Genomic DNA, 24,153 nt, shown 5'->3' on the forward strand with positions numbered 1-24,153 from the left:
CCTGCTTATCTAAAGATAAGGCATTCATTATACTTTTGTGTAAAACGTGACTGTATGTAACTGTCAAGCTGAACACCAGGTACCAGCTACCAACCCCAGAGGAGGACTCCAAACACTTCTGCCTGTTGCGTGTTGGGGTTGGGGTCGCCAAGTGAAACACAACACAGTCAAGCCCCAGATGGAATGGTGCTTTACCTACGTAGAGAGGGGACAGAGCAAGATCAGCTTCGATGTGGGTGTTGGTCCCTCGTGGCCAGCAGGTCCCCAGGGCGGCCAACACAGTGCAACTGGCCTATGCACACCCCTCTTATGCTGCAAGAGAAGGACCCTGACCCTTCCCTGTGGAGCCTGAAATATTGAAAGTTGGGTGCATGCCTGTGGGCCGTTGACATGCACAAGTAAGCAGAATGAAGGAACACTCAGTGAGCATGAAACGGGGAAAGATATTCCACACAATGCAGAAAGCCCAACACAGGCTGTGTGCGCTCTTTACCTCTTGGTAAGGAAGTGTTCCAGGCCCAAGGCCGTTTCTTATCTGGCTGAGCAGAGGGTCAAAAGATTGCCTCTTGACCCTGTCTTTCCCAACAACAACCATGTCACTTGGAAACTGGCTTGCAAGGTATAGACACCCCAACTCAAATAGAATTGGTTCACAGAACTGATAAAGTCCACTAGTAAGAGTCCCAGCTCCATTTATTTGTGACTCTTTCCTCTGCCTTCCTACACAATACTGTCACCATTTTAAGACTGGCATTCTTTATGGAAGCAAAATGGGTGCACACTTTGTCTCTCCTGACATTAAACTCTTCTCTACTTGGACAAACTCAGCAAAAAGGGGAAGGGATTAAGGCTGCCACTTGTGAGAAACAATCTCAAAGTCTGCCATGTTGATCTGCGCTCTGTTTTGACTTAGATAATGGTTGAACTTCAAATGTACCAAGTATTGTCAATGAATGAACAGGGCTTCTTTGGAGCCCTGCCCCAAAGAAACTCAGTCTTCTAGTCAACACACAAACAGTTACTCTGAATATAATATTGAATGCTAATTTAAAGGTAACCCAGGAAACCCAGAAGAGGGTACTTAGCCTAACCTAGAGTGCTGTAAAGGCTCCCTAGTAAATATTTTACCTGCACTTTGAAGGTATTTCCACTTGGGACTTTAACTCCATGCAGACATTCCATGAGGGTAAGGCCTGACCCCACAGTATCCACTTATCCTGGCAGGGACTAGCTCTCATGCCATCCTAAATCTGTTCCAGAAGAAGCCTTTGCATAATTGTATTTTAACTGGTTAGTGGTTTTCTTGTTTCCATTTTCAGCCAGTTGTTTGTTCTCTTCTTATAATCTCTTTCTTTAACTTCTGACAGTGTAACAATCCTATCCTGCCCTCCTCCATTTGTTCTAACAGCTCTCCACCCTCTCCACCTACATGTGAAAACTTAATTTTCATTTTCCAATGTATGGAGACACAGAAGTACTTTTCAGAGCAAGTCTGACAATACTGGGAAGGTGAGAACTGACATTTATTAAGCACCAACTATGTGCCAGAAACAAGAGTAGGCTTTTTTACACCCATTTAATTCTCAAAGAAGTCTGTGAGACAGATATAGTATCCCTGTTTTACAAATGAGGAAACCGAGGCCCAGAGAAGATATGTTACTCATAGAATGTTATACAGCTGCTTAGTGGAGTGGCCGAAATCTCTACTCAAGGCTATCTGATTCCAAAGTTTTTCCAAAGCTACGTTCTCTTCATTACCCAGTGATTTCAATTTTGGCTGCAAGAAAAATCATCTGGAGAGTTAACACACACACGCGCGCGCTCACACACACACACACACGCGCACCCCAAGACCTTGGACCCACTCCTAGAGATTCTTATTTTAAATGGGGGGGGAGGCTCAGTATTTTCCTTCAAAGTTTCTTGGATGATTCTAATGAAAACCCAAGCTCAGAACAAATTGTACTAGAACGTACTGCCTCACAAACCATATCAATAAATTTCATGAAACCTAGCAGAGGCTGGACAGCACTTCAATCTCAACAACTAAAAATAGCTAATAGTGGCACCAATACACAGTATTAAAGGAAACTCAGGGTAATCTCACCTAGGATGCTTCACCCATGCAAAGTGCTTATGATAGGCCTGGGACCAAGATAGACAGCACAAATCAGATCCCGGAAGCCTGCTCTTGACTTTGCTTCTGAGACTCTGTATGATGGTTGTGTTCTCAGTACACACTGCAAATGCCCTGCCCCATGTGCCCTTGGCTGGGCCTGGGTTCACCTGCAGCTGCTGGGAAAGACAGCCTTGTACCTGCTGACAGCTCCGTACCTCCAGCAGCCACCCATCTCTCTCCACCTCTGACCCAAGGCTTCACTAGCACCTTCAGAGCTGGCTCAGCTGTGCAGGGCGTTTAGGAAGTGTCACGGATTTATCATCCCCAGGGAGCAGCCCTTAACCAATGAGGGACAGAAGCCTGTGGCTAAACACCTCTGCTTCCCATCCTCAGTGGGACGATTCAGAGGATGCTCAGTTCCCTTGAGCTTCATGTGCACACAGTTAGAATTACTCACAACTCACCCTTTTTGCTGACTTCTCCCTCGCCTGCCTAAAGGTCCCCCACTCCCTCACTTTATGCTTCCTGGTGATCCTGGGATCACCCCCCTAGTTTACTCCCTGTACCTGAATCCTAGTCTCAGGATCTGCTTTGGGAGAATCAGACTAGAATAACCTCTAGGCGCTTCATTTTAGCCTCAGATATAAATAAGCATTAGGCCGACAATGATACTAACTTATATTTGAATATTACTTTATAGCTTACAAAGAGCTTTCACAAATACTCTCATTTTGATCACTAAAGGAGAATATTTCCTAACACCATCACAAGGGGGGTTGGAGATAGATACAATTCTCTTTCATTTCTTAAGAGAAAAGTACGCCATTATCATAATAAAGACAGGCATAGATTAATTTTTCCCTGTATGCATGCACTCTGCTGATTCTGAGTCTGCTAGTGGGTTCTTCATAAGAAAAATGGCCAATTCAAGCAAATATTAGAAATAATTCTATTGTTTTATACAGCGGATGCTCAAGCAATTAGTGCAACAATGTTAGTGTGTTTTTTTAACTTCTATTGTGAATAGTCATTCATGCTCCATCATGTAAAATTATATGTTAAAAATGTGTGTTGTGGAAACATTTTTCACTGAGATAAATACAATTTAACATGGGTCACAGACTAGGGATAATGGAGAAGTTCAACATTTTTTCTGTCTTCCTGTAAGTGAAATAAAAATGAGACAGAAAGGGGGAGATCATTGGGATTGCACCACAAAATGTAATACACCTTTGCCATTTCTTTGCAACATACAATAGATTCTGCTGGGTATTAGAGCTTACAGCAGTCTTAGCTATAGAAAACTTTAAATAAAATTGACTGGCTCAAGGAAAGGATATTATTATTTTGAGAATAAGAATGAGCAAAAATGCACAGCTCTCTCTCTGAGTCTAAATCCTTAATGAAATGGATAATCCTGCAGTAGAAGAATTCAATTTAAGCTATTATTGTCCCATCTGTGCTGAGTCAGGGCTGGCTACCTTGTACTTTTCTTCATAGAAAGTAGGTCTCCTTTTCAGTAGAACTGCAATCTTTTTCTCTACAATTTGGACCTTTTTACTGCTGGTTGGATTTCTATTATTAGTATTTTAAGGAATTTTAAAGCATTTCCTTAAAAACAAGATTAGAGGTTTTACGTTTATATGAGAGGTACCACATAAACCATGTAGGTAAGGTTCTTTTAGTTTTATACTTACCTTTACTTTTAGGTTTATATTTACTTTTCAAGAAAATCTAGAAGATTGCTTAAAATGTCTAAGCTCTAACATCCACAACTGAAGCCTTGAACTTACAGAGTTTTTTTTTCTTAATCCATTGGACCAAAGAGAAGCTGGATTTGCTAGTGACTGCATATTTGACCTTCTCAGTATAGTCATAGTTCCCCAAATACATAACAATTCCTGTTTTAGCCACCAATCCCTACTGGAACATTCCGTGTCAAAATGGGGAGACCAGTGGGTTGGGCTCAGTCTGTAGTCTAACATTTTTATTTTTGATAATAATAGTAGGGACATGTTCACATATTAATTAAGACAGTAGTAGTGTTCCTGATCATGACGCAAATTATTACTGCATGCTTAGGATAGACTGCAAAATAGTAAAATGTAAAAAGTACATATATTCATCCGTTTTCCTGTGCTAAATTAATATGACATTTATCTTGGGGAAGTGGGAAGATGTAACGCTCTTTTGTTTTTGTTTTTTTTTTTGGCTGTGCTGTGAAGCATGTGGGATCTTAGTCCCCCGACCAGGGATTGAACCCGCGCCCCCTGTCTTGGAAGTGCGGAGTCTTAACCACTGGACTACCAGGGAAGTGCCTGTAATGATCTTTTCAACATTTTTGGGGGGGACTTTTCCTCTTTACCATTGGCTTTTGGATTGTAAATGGAAATCAGTTTTCTGGAAAAACTCGAAATGCATTCACATCTTCTTTGAGGCAGATTTTTATCTCAGAGGTGATTATTTATTAGCAGCATTCCAAAAATGCTATCTATTGGGAATGACTGCCCTCATATGTACTTATTTTTATAACTTACCAAACACTAACATGCTAGTCTGCAAGTGACTTCAAGAGAAAAAAAAAAGTGTTTGAAATGGATTGTACTGAAATTAATAGAGACTGCAATTTTGGTGTTTCCTATCTGAGGACTGTCTGAGACTCAGTTTAGTTGTTTTAGAATCATCCAACGGCCCCACACTAACTTGCATTTTATGATTGTTGCTCATGAGGATGTCATCTTATCCAGATGAGGCATTTACATTTTACTCTGGGTTTTGGAACAATTCCTGCTTTTCTCTTTGCTAGGGTAGACATATTTTTGATACATGAATTTGTGAGTCTGAAAAGTTTTGAGTAATCAGTTAACTTAAGTTTAAACACTACCACATAACACAGAATACTTGTTTGTGTTTTCAAACAGCAAATATTACTTTAAAATCATGTCTGCTGTAACGTTCAGATGAGTTTTCTTTCAACACTTGGAAACTATAATATTCTCGGATGTTTTATTTATCAGCTCCCTTTCTCCTACTGCTGTTTGCATGTTGAAGGAACAGTGCAAGACAAAAGATTTAAGTTTAAATCTGGTGAATGTTATAAATGGTGGTGACTGGAACTGGACCGGGGCACGGATATTCCTATGTCACTTCATGTAGTTTTTTCTGCGTCTGGCTAAGAGTTAGGTCCTTCAATATCAGCTAAAACTGTCAAAATTAAGTCAGTTGTGAAAAGTCAAGCCTTAGGAGGCATTCTTTATCTGAAAATCTGTAAGTATTATGCCCAGGCCCCCAGGAGAAAATCTGGTGAACAAGACTTTGCAAGAGTAGATTCGAATTTTCTAATGCATGTTTCCCAGCTGGAAACAAATCACTTTTATTATCTTTTTCTTATTTTTCATCTGCAATTTGTGGACTCATAAATATTATACGCAGTTGAAAATTGAATGGAATTCTATGATTTACTTTTTCATAAATTTTTTAGAAAGTAATTGGCTTGTTCTTTGGTTCTCTCATGATATTGAAGATGAAAAATATTATATAAGCATTTTGATGGATTTTGAGGTTTTAAAAAATTAATGGTGTGGAAGTTGACTCTGGAATAATACGGTTTCTGATTTGGTGTCTAAATTGTACTTTTTCTACCCCCACTCCCACCCTCATGTACTCACTCCGTTCCTTTTTTTTTTATTTTTTTAATTTTTGGGGTATAATTGCTTTACAGTGGTGTGTTAGTTTCTGCTTTATAACAAAGTGAATCAGTTATACATATACATATGTTCCCATATCTCTTCCCTCTTGCGTCTCCCTCCCTCCCACCCCTCCAGGCGGTCACAAAGCTGATCTCCCTGTGCTATGCGGCTGCTTCCCACTAGCTATCTGCCTCACTCTGTTCCTTAACTGCATTATGTGTGGCACCTGGAGGGGAAGGTGCTCAGTGAAAGCTGCTCCTAACAGAGGAGGAGAGAGATCAGTACATCAAGCAAAATATTTGGTAATCAGTGGTTTTTGAGTTTGCCGATTTAAATAGAAGGAAATGTATTATTGAAATTTTAACATTGATCTGTTATGGGATGTTGGAAATACATCCAGGCAATTTTAGTGCATTCCTTAGTAGGCTACCTGGGTAGCCTCTGGTTTCTTGTTAAGAGCACTAGTAGCTATTTTCATGTTGATTTTCCTTAAGCAGGCATTTATTCTTTCTAGCTTTTGTTACTCTTTGAAGGAAAAACTAAATCCTTAAAATTAATCCCGGGTTAAAAAAATATATATATATTAATGTGTTAACCGGCCTAGAAAATCTCTGGTTTTTTTCCACAGGTGACCCATCTGACTCACTGATGTTACTCACACACACACAAAAAAAATCACAAATATTATCTGGTTAGGTTTTAACTCATCTTTCTGGTTTGCTTCAATCTTTTAAAACCCTGATTCTAAGTTTGGTATCCCTTCCACTTGGGTGTCATCTGAAAATTTGATCAGTTTGCCATCTCAAGAGAGACGGATGGTCTGCTGGACGGGCCTGGGCCTTCCCTCAGGGAGCCTAGCGACAGGCTGTCTCACAGGAAGAACCTCAAGGTATTCAGCTGAGAAAGATTTATGGTGTGCAAATTCCAGGTGCCTCACGTCCTAGATAAGGATGAGCCTCGCTTCAGCAAGGCCATTCCACTGACCATTAATCCAAGTTCTCCTAATTCCTGATGATGTGCTCCCGATCCAGTGCCTCTTGCCCTTCTCAACTTCTCTAGAGGCACAGTGGAGCAGAGTCCTCCTGGAGCCAACCCTTGGTGCTTCCAACTGTACCCTGCCCCCAACACTTCCCATGGAAAGAGCAGCTGCTGTGGAAAACAGTTCAGTAGTTCCTCAAAAGGGTAAGGACAGAATTACCATATGGCCCAGCAATTCCTCTCCTAGGTATATACCCAAAAGAATTAAGAACAGGTCTTCAAACAAAAATTGTTCACAAATGTTCAGAGTAGTACTATTCACAATAGCCCAATGGTGGAAACAACCCTAATTTCCATCAACTGATGAATGGGTGAACAAAATCTGGTATATCCATAAAATGAAACATTAGGCAGCTATAAAAAGGAATGAAGAACGTTACTGGTGGTCCAGTGGTTAACACTCCACACTTCCACTGCAGGGGGCACAGGTTCGAGCCCTGGTTGGGGAACTAAGATCCTGCATGCCGCATGGTGCAGCCAAAAAGTAGGAAAAAAAGAAAAAAAAAAAAAAAAAGGAATGAAGTACTGATACAGGCCACAACATGGATGAACTTTGAAAACATTATGCTAGGTAAAAGAAGGCAGACAAAAAAGGCTGCATATTATATGATTCCATTTATACAAAACAACCAGAATAAGCAAATCCACAGACACAGAAAGCAGATTAGTGATTGCCCAGGAATGGGGGTAGGGTAAAATGGAGAATGAGAATGGGGGTTTCCTTTTGGGGTGATGAAAAAGTTCTGGAACTAGATAGTGGTGATAGTTGCACAAGATTGTCAATGTACTTAATACCCCTGAACTGTATACTTCAAAATGATTAAAATAGTAAATTTTATATGATGTGTATTTTACCACAAAAAAAAATAATAAAAAAGAACAAAGTGTATTTTACCACCACAATAAAAAATAATAATAATAAAAAAGAACAAAGCCATCTAACAGGGTGACCATTCAGAGCATGTCCATCCATCTTGTCTAGGAGGGTACAAGACCTTGCCAAATACTTTGCAGAAATCTCTGTACACTATTTGTACCACATTACTTTGATCAACCGGCCTAATATCATTCGTGAAGGTACGAGTAAAAGGAAATCTGATAACTTATGTGATATTCTTTGTGACCCCCACTATCCTAGCTCCTACAGCTCACTAAGTTCCTGTGTGGGTGCTTACAAATCATTCTTTGAGTACTGTAATCACCCGGGAGTAACATCAAGTACACTAGGCTGTTATTTTTGGCACTGTCTCCTTTTTCAGAATTAGGACACACCCCCCCACGCCCCTCCATTCCTCTGGTTTTTCTCCTCCTTCCCAACCACAGGCATTCAGGGTCTCATTTGTAAGTTTTCTCTGATGGTTTATCACATTCACCTGGGCCCAAATTCTAGCACTTACAGCCAATCCACGCTGTACCTTGTGTGGTGGTGGTGGTGGTGGTGGTCTTCTTCTTGTTTTTATCTCACCTCTCACTACTCTCCTCTTCACTCACTTTACTCCAGTCACACTAGTCTCCTTCCAATTCCTTACATCAGATATGGCACGCGTCCTCATGCCAAGCTCTAAGATTTGGCACTCTCTGCCCTCTCTGCCCGGAAAGCTTATGCCCCAGGTTCCACTGGTTCATTCCCTCACTTTCTTCAACTCTGTGCTCAAATATCACTTTGTCAGAGAGGCCTCCCCTGACCAGTCTATCTGAAATAGCGACCCCCAAGACCCCTCTCTCATTTTTCTCTCTCACTGTTTACCACCTTCTGACCTATTTGTTTATCTGCTTATTGTGTTGTCTCCCACTGTCACTCTCTTCCCCCACCTCGCCACCTGACAGATTTATGTGTTTATATTTGGGTTGTCTGCCTCTCCTGCGATATCATGGGGGCTCAGTATTATTTATTTAATAAATCAAGATTGGCCTTCAACTCTCCCCTGACCTGTTCAGTCCATCAACCAGGAGTTATTGAGCAATCTTTATAAGCCAGGCACCGTGTTAAGTCTCTGAGCTACGTAAAATGAAAAGACATGGTTCCTGCTTGTAAGTGGCCTCCGGACTAGTCAGAGTAGGTCATAGGAGAGGCCACGATCTAGGGAATGTCAAGGAGTCCTCACTGAAGAGGTGAAAAAGGCTGAGGTTTTCTGAAGGCCAAGGAAGGTTTCTACAGGTGTTCGAAGTCATCATTGAGGTGGGAGAGAACACAGCTCATTCAAAGAACTTGAATATTCTGAGGCTGGAGCCCCAGAGGCAGGGGAGACAAGGGTAGCACTTATCATCACCTGATTATTTGTTTATTGTTCATCTGCCCCCACTCTCTTCCCCTTAGTTCTTGGGCTTATCACCTCCTGAGCAAGCCCCAAGGGCCTGACCCTGAAAGGCCACTGCACACAGTTTGACACCTGCAGGTGATGGAGCATGTGGTCAAGAAGACAGAAAGGGGAAAGGAGGCCTGGAGCCCAGCAGCTATGCTGTTTGTACAAAGCCCTCATTATTCCTGCTTGCAGACGGCTGTAGTACTTAAGAAAGCTGCCAAGTCAGATTAAACTCAATCAAGAATGTAGAATATGGGTCTTAGGTTCAACAGACAGCACTACTGGTGAGGGAGTCATTGCTATACAAAAGCCTCCGTGTTTCAGTGTAGGCTGGAGCAGGGCAGTGTTCAGGGAAAGGCTGGGTAACCAACCCAGCAGGTAATTGAGTCTGTTCTTTTCTCTGTTCTACTAATGATTCATTAAGCAGAGTGTACTGCTCACTGTGATCCAGACTCATGACTTCAAATCAAACAGAGGAGGCCAATTTTTCTGCAAAGTACAGGAAGGAAACAATCAGTGCCCTGGGCTTGGTTAGGACAGGCTACAGAGGCAGGAACCCTGCAACTGCTTTGCTCTGGGCAAGGCATTTTGGGAAAACTATAGCTTCTTCCTACAGAATGGGTTGTGGAAAAAGTTGAGGCTAATAATAAAGACATGCCTTGGACTTGGTTACCATCACACAAATTTTTTTTTCACAAACTATAAATAATTAGGAAGTTAGGACATTTTAGCTATAGTTAAATGATTATGTTAGGGAAAGAAACAGACAACTGGCACTAAATTTTTTAAAATAGAAACATTATAGTGTTAAGAAATTAAATTTGATCATTACTTTAAGGGAAGCTGAGGATTATCGGAAAATTACTGTGTGATGAATTAATAATAATATTCACATTCCATGGTATACCTACTATGAACTAAGCATTATGATAGGTTATTAGCATACTTTATTTCATCTTCAAAATAACTACCTGAAATATACATATATTAATAACCTCATTTAAGAGATGAGGAAACTACCGTTCTGAAAGATTAAGCAAGCTGACTATGGTACCCAGAAAAGCCAGGATTTAAAGCCTGAGTCTGTCTGGCTTGGAAGGGCAAGTTTTATGGTTTGTATGTTGCCCTGAAAAGCTCTTCCAGCTTTTGTGGCAAACATCAAGTACCTTCCAAATCAAAGTCCTATTGGAGAGAGACTAGGATAAGAATTAGGAAAGTATTTTTACTTAATGTGAATTTGCAATGATGGAAATCATAGTAGGGAGGTGCAGTTTCCTTAGCAGTAAAAACACATGATTCTTCACTCTTAACTTAGGAGATATCCAAAAGCAAAAAGAAAGCACTTGAAGGAGAGAAATCGCCTCAATTCAAGGCTAAATCATGAATATAAATGAGATATAAAATAAGAAAGCATCTTCATGAGAAACACAGAGAAGCTTCAAGAAAAGACCCTCTTCGTTGAGTCCCTGTGTGTTGGGCATTATGGGGTAGATCCAAAGCAAATTCCAGACACTGGCCTTCTAGCCCATTTGTGCCTGACTATTCTAGACTTCTGACATATAAATCAGGAAACATTTCCTTTCTGTTTAAGATGGAGAGAAACAACACCAATACGCATACCCACAAATCCCAGAACAACAGCTGCCCTTGAAGTGGGGTTTTCTGGATCCCCAAATTGAAAAAAGTCTTAAGGTTCTGAGTGTCCAGCCCTTCACATAGCAAAGGAGTTCCCACTGCCATGTCATTTGTTTGAACATCTCCAACAACTGGGCGCTCACCTACTTTGATTCGACTCCTAATTATTAGTAGTTACTTGTTTATATTTTATCTGAAATCTACCACCCCAGTAACTTTCATCCGTTGATGCTCATTTTCCTCTTGGAACGAAACAGAATTCTGTCTTATGTCCCATCTCTTTCGATGCTGTAAGAGAGCCATCCTTTTGCCCCTAAATATTTTACTCCCAAGCTAACCATCCTCACTCATTTCAGCTGTTGCTCATATGCCATGATTTATAGCACTCTATGATATGACTCCTATGAAGGAGTTGAAGTTGGTCTATGTCCCTCATGAAATATATTTCCCAGAATTGAACATAATAAATCAAAGTATAGTAAGATTGATTATCAAAAGCAAAGAACAGTCAGAATACTATGGATATATTTCTAATTAAACAGCCCAAGATTCCTTTGGGTTCTTTTTTCTTCTTTTGTTTTATAGCCTTATCATGCTCTTGGCTCTTATTGCCTTCAGGCTACTAACATCCCCAAGTCTTCTTTTCTACATGCTGCTATTTAGCAAGTTCTCCTTATATCCTTAACTTTGGTTCCAAGGATAGAACACTAAAACTTGTCCTATTTAAATTTCATTTTAACAGAGATGACCACTTCTGCATTTATTTACATATTTATCCTGCCTTTTTGCAAAAGATACTAGCTGATACATCATCCCTGGGCCAATGCCAGTTTGGAATCTGCTTTGTCATCTGATTTATTCACACTCCCTCCCAGACTCTTGTTCTCTATACACTGATACCCAGGTCCACTTAGCCCACATCCAGGTTACTTAAAAAGGACCATGCTAGGAAAGGAACCCTGGTTGAAACAGATCTTCAACAAAATTTGCCAGATTTGACAGAGATCCATTAATCAGCATTCTTAGGATAGAATGATTATGCTGCTAAATTATCCTATCACCCATCCAGTTTCTCCATCTTCTCAGCAAGGATGTCATGAAAGTGTTTGAAAAATGCCTTGCAGAAGCACAGAAACGCTATGTCTGCAGGATTCCTTTGATCTACTAGCCTAATAAACATATAACAAAAGAAACCAAAGCCTGTCTGTCAGGCTGTCTCTTCTCAGTGAATTCGTGCTGGCTTCTTTAAGGATCACCTCCCCTCTCTCTGGGAGTTCACACACCACCCATTTGATATTCTTAATAGAGAATCAATATTGAAATCCCCGTTAACATTTGCATCATCTACCTTCTCCCCATTTTTGAAAACCAAGACATTTGCCCATCTCCTGTCTTCAGGAAGCACTTCTATTTCTAATCTATGGGAAAAATAGATTACAAACGATATTTTAAGGATCTCTTTAAAAAATTGTTTTCATATTCTCAGATATGATTTGTCCCAACCTGAAGACTTGCATTCTTTTAGCTTACATCCTTGGAATGGGAGTGATGGTGGTAGGGAGAGAGAACAGTTTCCCTGAAGAATGGGGGTACTGTTTTTAGAAGGAGTGAGGGATGCTGGGCAAACAAAAGAGATTCCACTGCAGCAGTGAACCTTCAAATTCAAATATACTTCAGCAAGCCTTGGTTCTCTCTAGCTGGTCTTTCTTGCATTAGTGTTACAGCTCTGTGCTGTTCTTGTGGTTTGAGTCTTTGATTGCTACCTCCCTCTTCCCAGGTTTTTATGTGTCCTTTACATTCTGAGCTCCTTAAAGAGACTTAGCCTCTCTCACCAGCACATTTAGTCTCTTGGATTACTTCCTCCACTATTATTAATAAGAGGCTCTAGTCCCTTCATACAGACAACAGTCCCTTCTGCTTATTTGTAATTGACATTTCCTGGAAGTTGATGCATTTATTCGGTTTTATTGCTTTTAGTAGGCCCTGATCCCATTTTCGCAGTTTCTGTTACTAACATGGTTGAAAAAAAATTAGCCAAAGACCAGAGAAGATAAAGCCGTCGAGGGCTTCTGAGGTTAATAGGCTAGAAAATAAATTATTCCATTATCAGGATGAAAACTGAATCCTCACATTAACCTTCCTAATTGCTGGCTTACCTTGTTTTCATACTTTCTAAGTGAACAGGAACAAAGCCACTTGCTGCTGTTCTCATTAACACTAATGATCAATAAGTAGAAAAAAATTTTTTTGCTGATTCTTATATTTTGTTCAACATTATGTAGGCTTAATTTAGAGCTTATTAGGGCATTGCCAGTTTTGCTCATTATCTCCTCTATAAGATGAATATGTTTCTTAGGCAAGTAGTTAACATGAAGCAACAATGACTGACTCCGTTTTTGTCATTAAGCAAGGCTTTCAGTTATGTTTACTGCTGGGGGTGGGGAGGGAAGAAGCAAGCATGAGCATTTAATATTGACTTATTTTAGATACTCCCAAGAAAAGGACAAGACGTACTTTACAACAATTTTGGCACTGAATGTCAATGACCAGAGCTGACTTGGTGTACAAGGGAAGTGTTTGCCTTGCATCCTCCCCTAAACTCTTCTGAGGTTCTTTCCAGCCATTAAAATAGTGCTCTGAAATGAAATTCCGATGCCTGCTACAACATGGATGATGAACCTTGAAAGCACTATGCTAAGTGAAGGAAGCCATATACAAAGGACCACCTATGATATGCTTCCATTTATACAGAATGGCCAGAATAGGTAAATCTATAGACAGAAAGCAGATCAGTAGGGGAATTCCCTGGTGGTCCAGTGGTTAGGACTCGGCGCTTTCCCTGCCGTGGCCCAGGTTCAGTCCCTGGTCTGGGAACTAAGATCCTTCAAGCTTTACCCTGCGGCCAAAGAAAACCCCCCAAAAAACAAAAAACCAAACAAAAAAGAAAGCGTATCAGTGGCTGCCAGGGGCTGGGGGATGGGGGGAGTGTTCGGGAGATTGGAAGTGATGACTAAGGTGTGTGGGGTTTCTTTTTGGAGTGAGGAAAATGTTCTGAAATTGACTGTGGTGATGGTTGCAAACTCTGTGAATACACTAAAAGCCATTGAACTATAAATGGGTGAACTGTGTGGCATGTGAATTACATCTCAATAAACCTTTTTTTTTTTTTAAATCACACCCTACTCCTCCTGCTGCCATTATATACCACTCCCTCTTTCTTTGGAGTCTTTAGCAACTGAGTCACTGTCACCTTTTCCATCAGGTCCTGTTACCATCCCAAATGACTCTGACATCCACATAGATGACCTACTACTCAACACCCAAGCAAGTCCCTTCCTGGGTCTTCTCTGCTCCAGTGACCTTCCCCTCCTTTCTACTAGGCCATCACTCCGCCCTTATTTGTTGCATTCCCCACCCAACCTCCCACTTCCCCACCTCTGAAACAATGTCACAGGTCCCTCTCAGAACACGACTCCCAACACTTCCAGCTGGCTCTAATTCTAATCTGGCCCTGGTGGGCGTAGGGTTCTCCTCTTCCTCGACCTCATCACTTTGCCTCCTTCTGCTCCATCATATCAGCATCCACCACCTCCCTCCTGCCCTGAAACTCCCCGCTTTCACCACCACAGCTCTCCTTGTCTGGCTTGAATTCCACTACTTTGGTGTCTCATCCTTCTATCTCAGCCGTCTGGCAAATCTCAACCCTCCACCAATGCACCTAATTCCAGAACGACCCAGCCACATTTCTAGTCTCCACTGTACACTCAGTGCCCTCAGTGATCCGTTCATATTGCGCCAGAAGCCTCTCTCCAGTTCTCCAAGGTTTCTAGGAGAAACCTGCTTCATGTTTCTCAACCCATCTCCACCTCCCTCTTCATGCCCAGCAGATAATCTTCCCTCTGCCTCTATGTCAGAGAGGAAGAAGCTGCTTCCCTAGCACCAAACTATGTGCTTGCCTACATCCTTTCTTCCTCCCCCACCATTCACTGGTCTGAGCAAAATGGAAGAAATGCCCCTTTTCTTATTTAGCCTCTAGTGTGTCTGGCTTTCATCACCTCCTCACTACTCAGTGTCCTTGTAGGACTGAGTATTTAACTCCTTTCCCCCATATCTTCAACCTCTTCCTCTCTATTGGCTCCTAGCTTGTCTCTCCCTCCTTAAGCAACAGCAGCACCTCCAACTTGATGCCACACCCCCCTCTCCAGCTCTCTCTCTTTCCGCCTCTTTAAATACAAACCTCGGGACTCCCCTGGTGGCAGAGTGGTTAAGAATCCACCTGCCAATGCAGGGGACACGGGTTCGAGCCCTGGTCTGGGAAGATCCCACGTGCGGCGGACCAACTAAGCCCGTGCGCCACAACTACTGAGCCTGCGCTCTAGAGCCCGTGAGCCACAACTACTGAGCTCGCAAGCCACAACTACTGAAGCCCGCGCCTAGAGCCCATGCTCCGCAGCAAGAGAAGCCACCGCAATGAGAAGCCCGCGCACCGCGACAAAGAGTAGCCCCCGCTCTCTGCAACGAGAGAAAGCCCACATGCAGCAACAAAGACCCAATGCAGCCAAAAATAAATAAATAAGTAAATTTAGTAAAAATATATAAATACATTCCAACCTGCTGCAGTGTTCCTCCCAGAAAACAAAAAACTACATTCCATAGCCAGGCTTCTGGTTGTGATGTAGATTCCAACAATCAGGTGTACCTATGCGAGATTTGGAAGGGGGAAGTGATAGATCATGAAGAGGGGGCCTCACCTCTCCTATTTCTGCTGATGAGCATGGTTATGGAAGCATCTGGCTTTCAGTGGCAGTTGTAGAGGGAGTCCAATGTCCAGTCTCTAGCCACGTGAGTGAAAAGAAGGAGCACCCATGGCATCCACTTTGCTGGCAGCAGATTCCTGATTTCTTGATCACAGCAGAGGATGTATAGGCTTGAAGCCAGCAGTTATGAAGACAGCTTCTTAGCATTCCAGCTCACTGATCATGGCAGACACAGTGGCTCCCTGGCAGTCAAGTTCTGCAGTGTTATTCTGGAAGGTTTTCCTGGAAACTCAGCCTAGATTTTGCTCTTCCAATCATATTTAGACTGCTTTTGTTCATATTAGTTAGAACGGTTTATTTTATCTTCAACTAAACTCGGACTACAGTATATCCTGCAGTTAACCACATTTCACCCTGAGTGATTTTTCTGAAACTCTAAAACTCAAATCCAATAATGGCGCTGCCTTTGCTTAAAATCCTTCAGTGTCTCCCAATATCTTTATATAAAGCCCAAATGTTTTAATCTTGTTAAAAGGTCCTGTATAACCTGGTCCTCTTATTCTCTGCAGACTTATCTTTACCCAGGTACTCTCTGACCACAATGACCTTCTATTCAGGTCCTTAAGAGAGTCACACACCCATCTCTTTATCTTTGTACATGCTACTCTCCCTGTGCGGAACACTCTTGCCCAACTCACTTGTTTTGTTTTGTTTTTCAATTTTGGCCTAAAGTCTGTGTCCTCCAGGAACCCTTCTCAGATTCTACCACCTATCACGATCACCGAAACTCTGGATTAGGCCCTCTCCTATATGGTCCCTTAGCACCCTGGCCTTCCCCCTTTTGAAACACTTACGTTACTGTATTGGGACTGCCAGTTGTAAACTGTGCCCTCCTGCCCTAATACCATATGCACCTGGCAGAAGGTTCCATGTCTAAGTTGTTCTCTATGTTATCCCCAGTACCCAATGAGTACCTGGCCCAGACATAGGCATACAAATTGAAGTAATAAAGAAACTGAAACATTCTAAGCAGAGGGTCTAATCTCTATTGGATTTATGTTTCAGAAAAAACACTCAGGTGGCCACATGCAGAAGGAATTGTAGTAATGGGATCAGATGGAGGGGAGGGGCTGAGACGGAAAGTCCAGTTTGTTGGTCTGACCTAGGGCAACATTAGTGGGGATGGAAAGGAGGAGATTACTTCGCATGCTATGGTAGGGGGAGGGGAGCAGAAAATCTGCTAACACTCAAGAAGCAATGAGACAGGGGCTTATTAATTTTTCTTTTGGCGTCAAAGTAATTAACATTTCAAAGTAACATTTTCTGAGCGTCTACTCTATGCCAAGTATTGGATTAGATTCTGTGATAGAAAGATTAGTAAAATACTATCCCAATCCTGGAGATCACAAGGGTTTCAGTCCACTAGTGGAGACACAAATACTTTAGTACCAGGCTGAGAGATAAGAGAAAGAAATGAAGAATTTATGTTTTGAGGGGCTGTGGGTGTGTGGTTTTTCAGTTTATTTGTTTGTTTTTGTCTAAAGATAATGGGCTAGTAGTTTATGGGCAACAGACAGTGGACTATGGTGGGAAAACACTGGCTGGAGACAGAACACAGGGCTCTTAGTTCCTCATCTACCACTAATGAAGTAGTATGATATTGAGCAATTTGTTTACTGCTCTGGGGCTTAATTTCCTTATTTGTAAAATGAAGTTTTTGAGTGAAATCACTTTTAAACATCTATTATTTTACGTATTTGTTATATTTAAAAGGTGTGCATTATTTCTAAAAGTTTTTCAAATCATTCAATTAAAATGTCTGTGTATTCTAAATAGTGCTTTAGGATAAATGTTTTAACTTTGTCCTATATTATTTAGAAGACAAGGATATAATCTGATCATAAATCAACTGTCATCTTTGGTTTCTTGGTTCTAAGAAACTGACAACATCATGCACTTTTGACAATTAGGGATAGTTAGCCAGAATATGCTCCCCCCGTTACCCCCATTTCCTTGGCTCTTTCATCCACATGATTTTTAAAATTTTGCATTATCTACTGCCTGGTACAAATGCTATGTTTTGCCACAGGAATGTAAAGCTAATGAAAAATCTCAAATCAGTCTTTCCTGCCCCTTTGATAGATGAGTAGTTTTAAATTCTGGACTCAGACCGTATGAGGATTCTCTTTAAATTTCAACAGAAAGGAGACACATGGAGGAGCACAAAAAGCAGGTTTAGAATCGAGACAAAGAGCTAGCCACTTGAAAATGCACTGCTCTACCCATCACTATGGCTCCTTCTCTTCGTAAGGAAGTGTGTAACAGCTTGCAAGGATGGCCAGTAATACTAGCAGTTTTAACAGATGAACCCGGAAAAATGACTGGCTTAATACAAAGTTATTTCTCATTCACTTAAAGTAAAATTGGTGGTAGGAATGATGATGGTGGTAGTGGTATGTGCGTCTGCTCCACGCAGTCATTCAGGAACCCAGGCTGACAGACTCAGCCATCCTCAAAACCCTACTTCCAAGGACACCTCGAAGTGTCAACATCCAGAGAGCAAAAGCAGTGTTGAGGAGGGAGGGAGGGAAGAGGCTTTCCTGTGGAGGGTTTTCTGGGCCCAGACTGACAGCACTTCCATCCACACTTCATAGCCTGATCTCAGCTCCATGGGCACACCTAACTGCACGGGTGGCTGAGGAACAGGGTCTAGCCGCACGTCATGGAAGAGAAAGGGCAGATTTTGATTACTACGTAGTCGTTTCTGCTTTATCCAGGGATATGGATTCTGTCTACCTGGTCCCTCTCAACTCTCTCCTTTCCACCTCATGTCTATAATCGCTAACAAAGTATTGAGAGGTGATTCCTACTTGGCATAAGTAGTTGGAAAAAATTTTAGAGTAGTGATATTCATCACGTAAGCATCTGACTTTTATGGTGCAAACTTCAAGTTTCTCTAAGTACTCTAATCTCTAACTTAGACTACTACAGTACATTAGTTTGTACAGGGCACACCATGATCAGAAGCCACTATGGGTTGTGCATATAGACTGAACTTCAGGTTCATATAACTGAGACTATTACTCTCCCAATGGTATCAGACTTAATGAGGTCAGCAATAAAAAAATTCAGATCTCAAGTTTCCTCTAGATCATTTGTCTGGGAAAGTTATATATCACAATTACTGGCTTTGAGAACTTTCCTGTTATATGTCATAGCTTTTTTTTGGTATAGAGCAGTGGTTCTCAAAGTGTGGTCTCAAGACCAGCAACATCAGCACCACCTGGGAACTTCTTAGAAATACAACTCTCACCACAAAACTCCTAGAAGAAAACATAGGCAAAACATTCTCTGACATAAACCATAGCAATGTTTTTTTAGGTCAGTCTCCCGATGGAAAAGAAATAAGAGCAAAAATAAACAAATGGGGCCTAATTAAACTTAGAAGCTTTTGCATAGTAAAGGAAACCATCAACAAAATGAAAAGAAAACCTATGGAAATGGAGAAAATATTTGCAAAAGATGTGACAAACAAGAGATTAATTTCCAAAATATACAAACAGCTCATATAGCTCAATATCAAAAAAAACAAACAACCCAATAAAAAAATGGGCAGAAGACGTAAATAAACATTTCTCCAAAGAAGCCATACAGATGGACAACAGGCACATGAAAAGATGCTCAACATCGCTAATTATTAGAGAAATGCAAATCAAAACTACAATGAGCTACCACCTCACACTGGTCAGAATGGCCATCATTAAAAAGTCTACAAATGACAAATGCTGGAGAAGGTGTGCAGAAAAGGGAACCCTCTTACACTGTTAGTGGGAATGTAAGTTGGTGCAGCCACTATGGAGAACAGTATGGAGGTTCCTTAAAAAACTAAAAATAGAGCTACCATATGATCAGCAATCCCACTCCTGGGCATATATCCAGAAAAGACAAAAACCCTAATTTGAAAAGATACATGCACCCTTATGTTCAGAGCAGCACTATTAACAATAGCCAAGACACGGAAATAACCTGTGTCCGTTGATAGACAAATGGATAAAGAAGATGTGGTGTATATGTATATAAATACACATACACATACACACACATACACACACACACACACACACACACACACACACTAGAATATTACTCAGCCATAAGAAAGAATGAAATAATGCCATTTGCAGCAACATGGATGGACCTAGAGATTATCATGCTAAGTGAAGTAAGTCGGACAGAGAAACACAAATATCATATATCATATATATGTGGAATCTAGAAAAATGATACAAATGAACTTATTTACAAAACAGAAACAGGCTCACAGGTATAGAAAACAAACTATGGTTACCAAAGGGGAAAAGTGGGGGAAGGGATAAATTAGGAACTCGGGATTAACAGATAGGCACTACTATGTATAAAACAGATAAACAATACCTACAATGAAAAAGAATCTGAAAAAGAATGTATATATTCTGAATCACTTTGTTGTATACCAGAAACTAACACAACATTGTAAAACAACTATATCTCAATTAAAAAAAAGAAGAAAAAAGAAATGCAATTATCAGGCCTCATGTCAGACGTGCTAAATCAGAAACTCTGGTGGTAGGGCCCAGCCATCTTGTGTTTTCACAAGTCCCCTAAAGAATATCCTAGAACCACTAGTCTAGTTGAGTTAGATTACTGCTGAAACATCTCATTTTAAGGACCAGGTCAAAAGATAATTATTTGAAACTGTTTTGTTGAAAACATAGCAAATCTCTCTGTAATACTGCTGTGAATTAAGAGTATTGTGGAAAACTGACAGAATGAAAAGACTGCTAAGAGCCCTGGGAGGTCATTAGGGCGAATAGTTTCCAAAGGGGTCAGTCACAGACATCTAAGGTTCTATGAAGCATCTCTAGGGGTTTCCTAAAAGAAAATGTATTCATATGTTTGGTGACTGCTCCCCTGACCATCCAGAGTTTGTTGCCAAAAGACATGGAATTTTGTGTCAGGAGAAATAGTTTTGGAGCTTTAGGACAGAGTCAACATCTTACTCATCTTTGTATCACCATTATCTACCACAGTGCCCAGCAGAGAGCAAACACATAATAAACATTTATGTTAATAAATGAATGAATTGGGACTTCCCTGGTGGCGCAGTGTTTAAGAATCCGCCTGCCAATGCAGGGGACACGGATTTGAGTCCTGGTCCAGGAAGATCCCACATGCCGCAGAGCAACTAAGCCCGTGCGCCACAACTACTGAGCCTGCGCTCTAGACCCTGAGGCCACAACTACTGAAGCCCATGTGCCCAGAGCCCGTGCTCCACAATGAGAGAAGCCACTGCAATGAGAAGCCCACACACCGCAAAAAAGAGGAGCCCCCACTCGCCCCCGCTCGCCCCAACTAGAGAAAGCCCACGCGCAGCAACGAAGACCCAAAACAGCCAAAAAAAAGTGAATGAATGAATGGATGGAATAGTCATCTCATGGATCCCGGTTTTAAATAACTTCCACTAATATTCCAGAATCACTTTGAAAAAAAATCCCGTTTGGATAGTTTATTCTAGTTACTTTGATGAATACTGACTGCCTCATGTATGTGGCCAGTCTTTTCAGCAGTTAAGGATTTTACCTATCAAACATTAAGAATGCCTCCAACTCCAACCCCTCCGAGAGAAAAACAAACATATGAAGATAAGTGCTTGTTCCATTTCTTGAAATGTCTATAAAATATCTCCATTGCTGCATGTTAACCTTTTCAGTGACTAACTCAGGGTTTCTCAACCTCGGCACTATTGACATTTTGGGCTGGATAATTCTCTGTCATGGAAGCTATTCTGTACATTGCAGCCCCATCACCAACTCTTCCCCCACCCCCGCCCCCCTGCCCCACTGTGACAACCCAAATGTCTCCAGACACTGCCAAGTGTTCCCTGGTGGGGGATAAAATTGCCCAGCTTGAGAATCAATGCTTTAACCCAATATTAAAAGGAGAAGAGTCATTCTCCTGCATTTTATTCAAAGCTATGGAAACAGGCGTCAAGAAAGAACGTATGTTCCACATTTCCCTTTAGCTCATTGTTGAGGACTTCAGCAGTGACAGCTCTATCTATTTGAAATGATTTGGTTCACAAATCCTCATTATTTTAGGCCAGTTTTCTCCTTGGAACAACTTTATCTTAGAAGATGCAAATTCACAAACTCTGAGCATCTTTTTACACTTACTGTGATCTTCTACAATGATTCAGCACTGAATTTCATTACAAAACATTTTTATTTAATAAATTTTATATAATATATAGACTGGCTAAAGGAACACTATACAAATCCTTAATACAGTGTTAGCACTAACAGAAGAATTTTTATCTACTTCATTACAATATTTTTAAAAATTATCTAAGTAAAACCTACAGTAAAATAAAATGTAATAATAACCTTTATTACATCCTACCTCAAGATTCTGTCTCTGGAAAGAAAGTCTTCATTGCATCTGGAATTTACTTCTTGGTATTGAAAGAATATGCTAATAATTCTATTTCTTGATTCACGTTGGATCGTATCTATTTTCTTCCTGTTACCGCATGAGGATTTAGCATTATTTCAACATCCCCTCACATCTGTCCTCCATATTCTCAAGATAAATATACTACAATTTTTTCTTAAATCGTCAGTGTTTAATCATGAGCCAATAGTGTACCCTGACATCCTCGTTGACATCCTCACGCTACTGTCCCCTCCCTTATTGTCCATGTGGGTCTATACTTTAAACATTCCTCTTCTTCTTTTTCATTTAATGGCATTTTGAGAGGGAGAGGAGATAAAAGCATATAGCCATCACACATTTAACAGGAAACTAAAATTATTTTTGAAAACTTATAAAAGGCTACATATAAAGTCTCAAAATTTTACTGTTAAAAGGTAGAATCTCTACTTTACCCTCACCTCTTGCATTTAGCACAAATAAAAGCTAGGCACTTTTTTTGTTGTTGTTTAAGAAACAAGTGATGTTAAATAGACTTACTCTGATCATTTTGTAATATATATATAAATATCGAACCATTATGTTGTACACCTGAAACTAGTGTTATATGTCAATTATATCTCTATAAAAACATAAATAAAAGCAAAGGCAGGTTACCAGAAAGACTTCAATTCTTCCCCTTCTGTACACTTGGGACACAGTTACCATTCCTATTTCATGATAAATCTGTTCTTCTCTCTTCTGACCTTGCCGAATTTTCCTTTATCTACCTGGGACATTGAAACCTGGGAAACATCTGGCAGCCGTGCACCATGAAACTACGTGTTCTTGTTCCATGAGAAACGGTACTGTAATAAATGTTTCCTGTATCAAAAAAAAAAAAAGTATAAAATCTGATTTTTAGTTTTTCATAAAAAATAATTTTTGTACCATCAATCAATAACAACCAAGAAATCAGGACCACCCAGATAACAAAAGCAAAGGACTAAAAAAAGAGACCCTATTAACATGACAGATGAAGAAGATACCAGGTGAGAAGAATCAGCTATATAACAAAGCCCACAATTTGGAAATTGTGGGAATCAAAGTCAAACAGTTAATTACCAACAAAGACAATAACAGTGCTTCTTTTGTCTTTCACGGTGAACGCACAATAAGCTCTTAATACTAAGACTGGGAAATAAACCATCTATAATCTACTGAAAAAGACCATCTGCTTCTATAAATTTTGTTCTTATACACTTGCCAAAAGAAGAGAACATATTAACAAAATAATGGGCCCTGCACTGTTAATTGCTAGGTTGTTTGCAGTTGTGCTGTTGCTATTAGAATTTAATAAGCCATTCCTTCTGCTAAATTAATAAGCAGCCAAGATTATGTAATAGCTGCTTTCAGCTGCTAATTATTTTTCCCATAATTCCCTACCCTCCCTCCCCCCAATCTCCACCTTTTCTTGGCTAGGAATACCAGAGACTGCCAATATGTCATCAGCAAGTCTCCCGTCCTCGTTTTCAGAACCACAGACCAACATCAGGAGCATAACCAATGAGCTTAAACTTGGAGGTAGTTATCTCAGGAACCTTGAGGACATGAGTTTTGTACAGAAAAAGAGAAAAGCAGCATTTGGATTCAGAGGGCGAGTTTTCATTACATCGTATTAGATATATCTTTGACTGGCTAATGGCATCTGTTTTGTGTAGTAAGGGAGAAATGGGGCATTAACATGTGCCTCTGGGGCAGGATTGGTCCCGTTGCTGAAATTTGGGCAGGGGGCCTAAAGACCTACAGAAAGCCAGCTCTGTGCTTTGTGTCGACCACTTCTTTAATACTACAGTATATACGTTTAGCATACACGTTGGTAGGAAATTTTCCAAGCAGCATAGCAGCGTTTAAAAGGGAAGGTATTCCAGAAAAAAAAAAAAAGGAAGGTATTGTATATTTTTATTTTGCCAAAGAAGGGCATTAAAAAAATGCCCCCAAATTCCTATTATATACTATCTTAGTTTTATAGACATTTTAACACACACAAAAAGAACACAATCTCTAATAAAGGATTCCTTTAGATTGATTAAATTTAGCTTCCTGTAAAACTTAGCATCTCTTTTTCCCTTTGGGCCGTTAAAAAATTCGGGCGACTATGTTTG

General features: G+C 40.6%; 1 protein-coding gene across 1 annotated transcript in view; it reads right to left on the reverse strand.

The window, feature by feature from the left end:
* Positions 1 to 24,153, reverse strand: part of GRPR (gastrin releasing peptide receptor) — a 285,213-nt gene that overhangs the window by 260,005 nt on the left and 1,055 nt on the right. The window contains exon 2 of the mRNA XM_070044682.1: positions 22,667 to 22,873. The gene's annotated coding sequence lies outside the window, so the exon portion shown is untranslated. The remainder of the gene's footprint in view (positions 1 to 22,666; positions 22,874 to 24,153) is intronic.

Source organism: Globicephala melas, chromosome X (genome assembly GCF_963455315.2).
Source record: "Globicephala melas chromosome X, mGloMel1.2, whole genome shotgun sequence".
Taxonomy (NCBI): Eukaryota; Metazoa; Chordata; class Mammalia; order Artiodactyla; family Delphinidae; genus Globicephala; species Globicephala melas.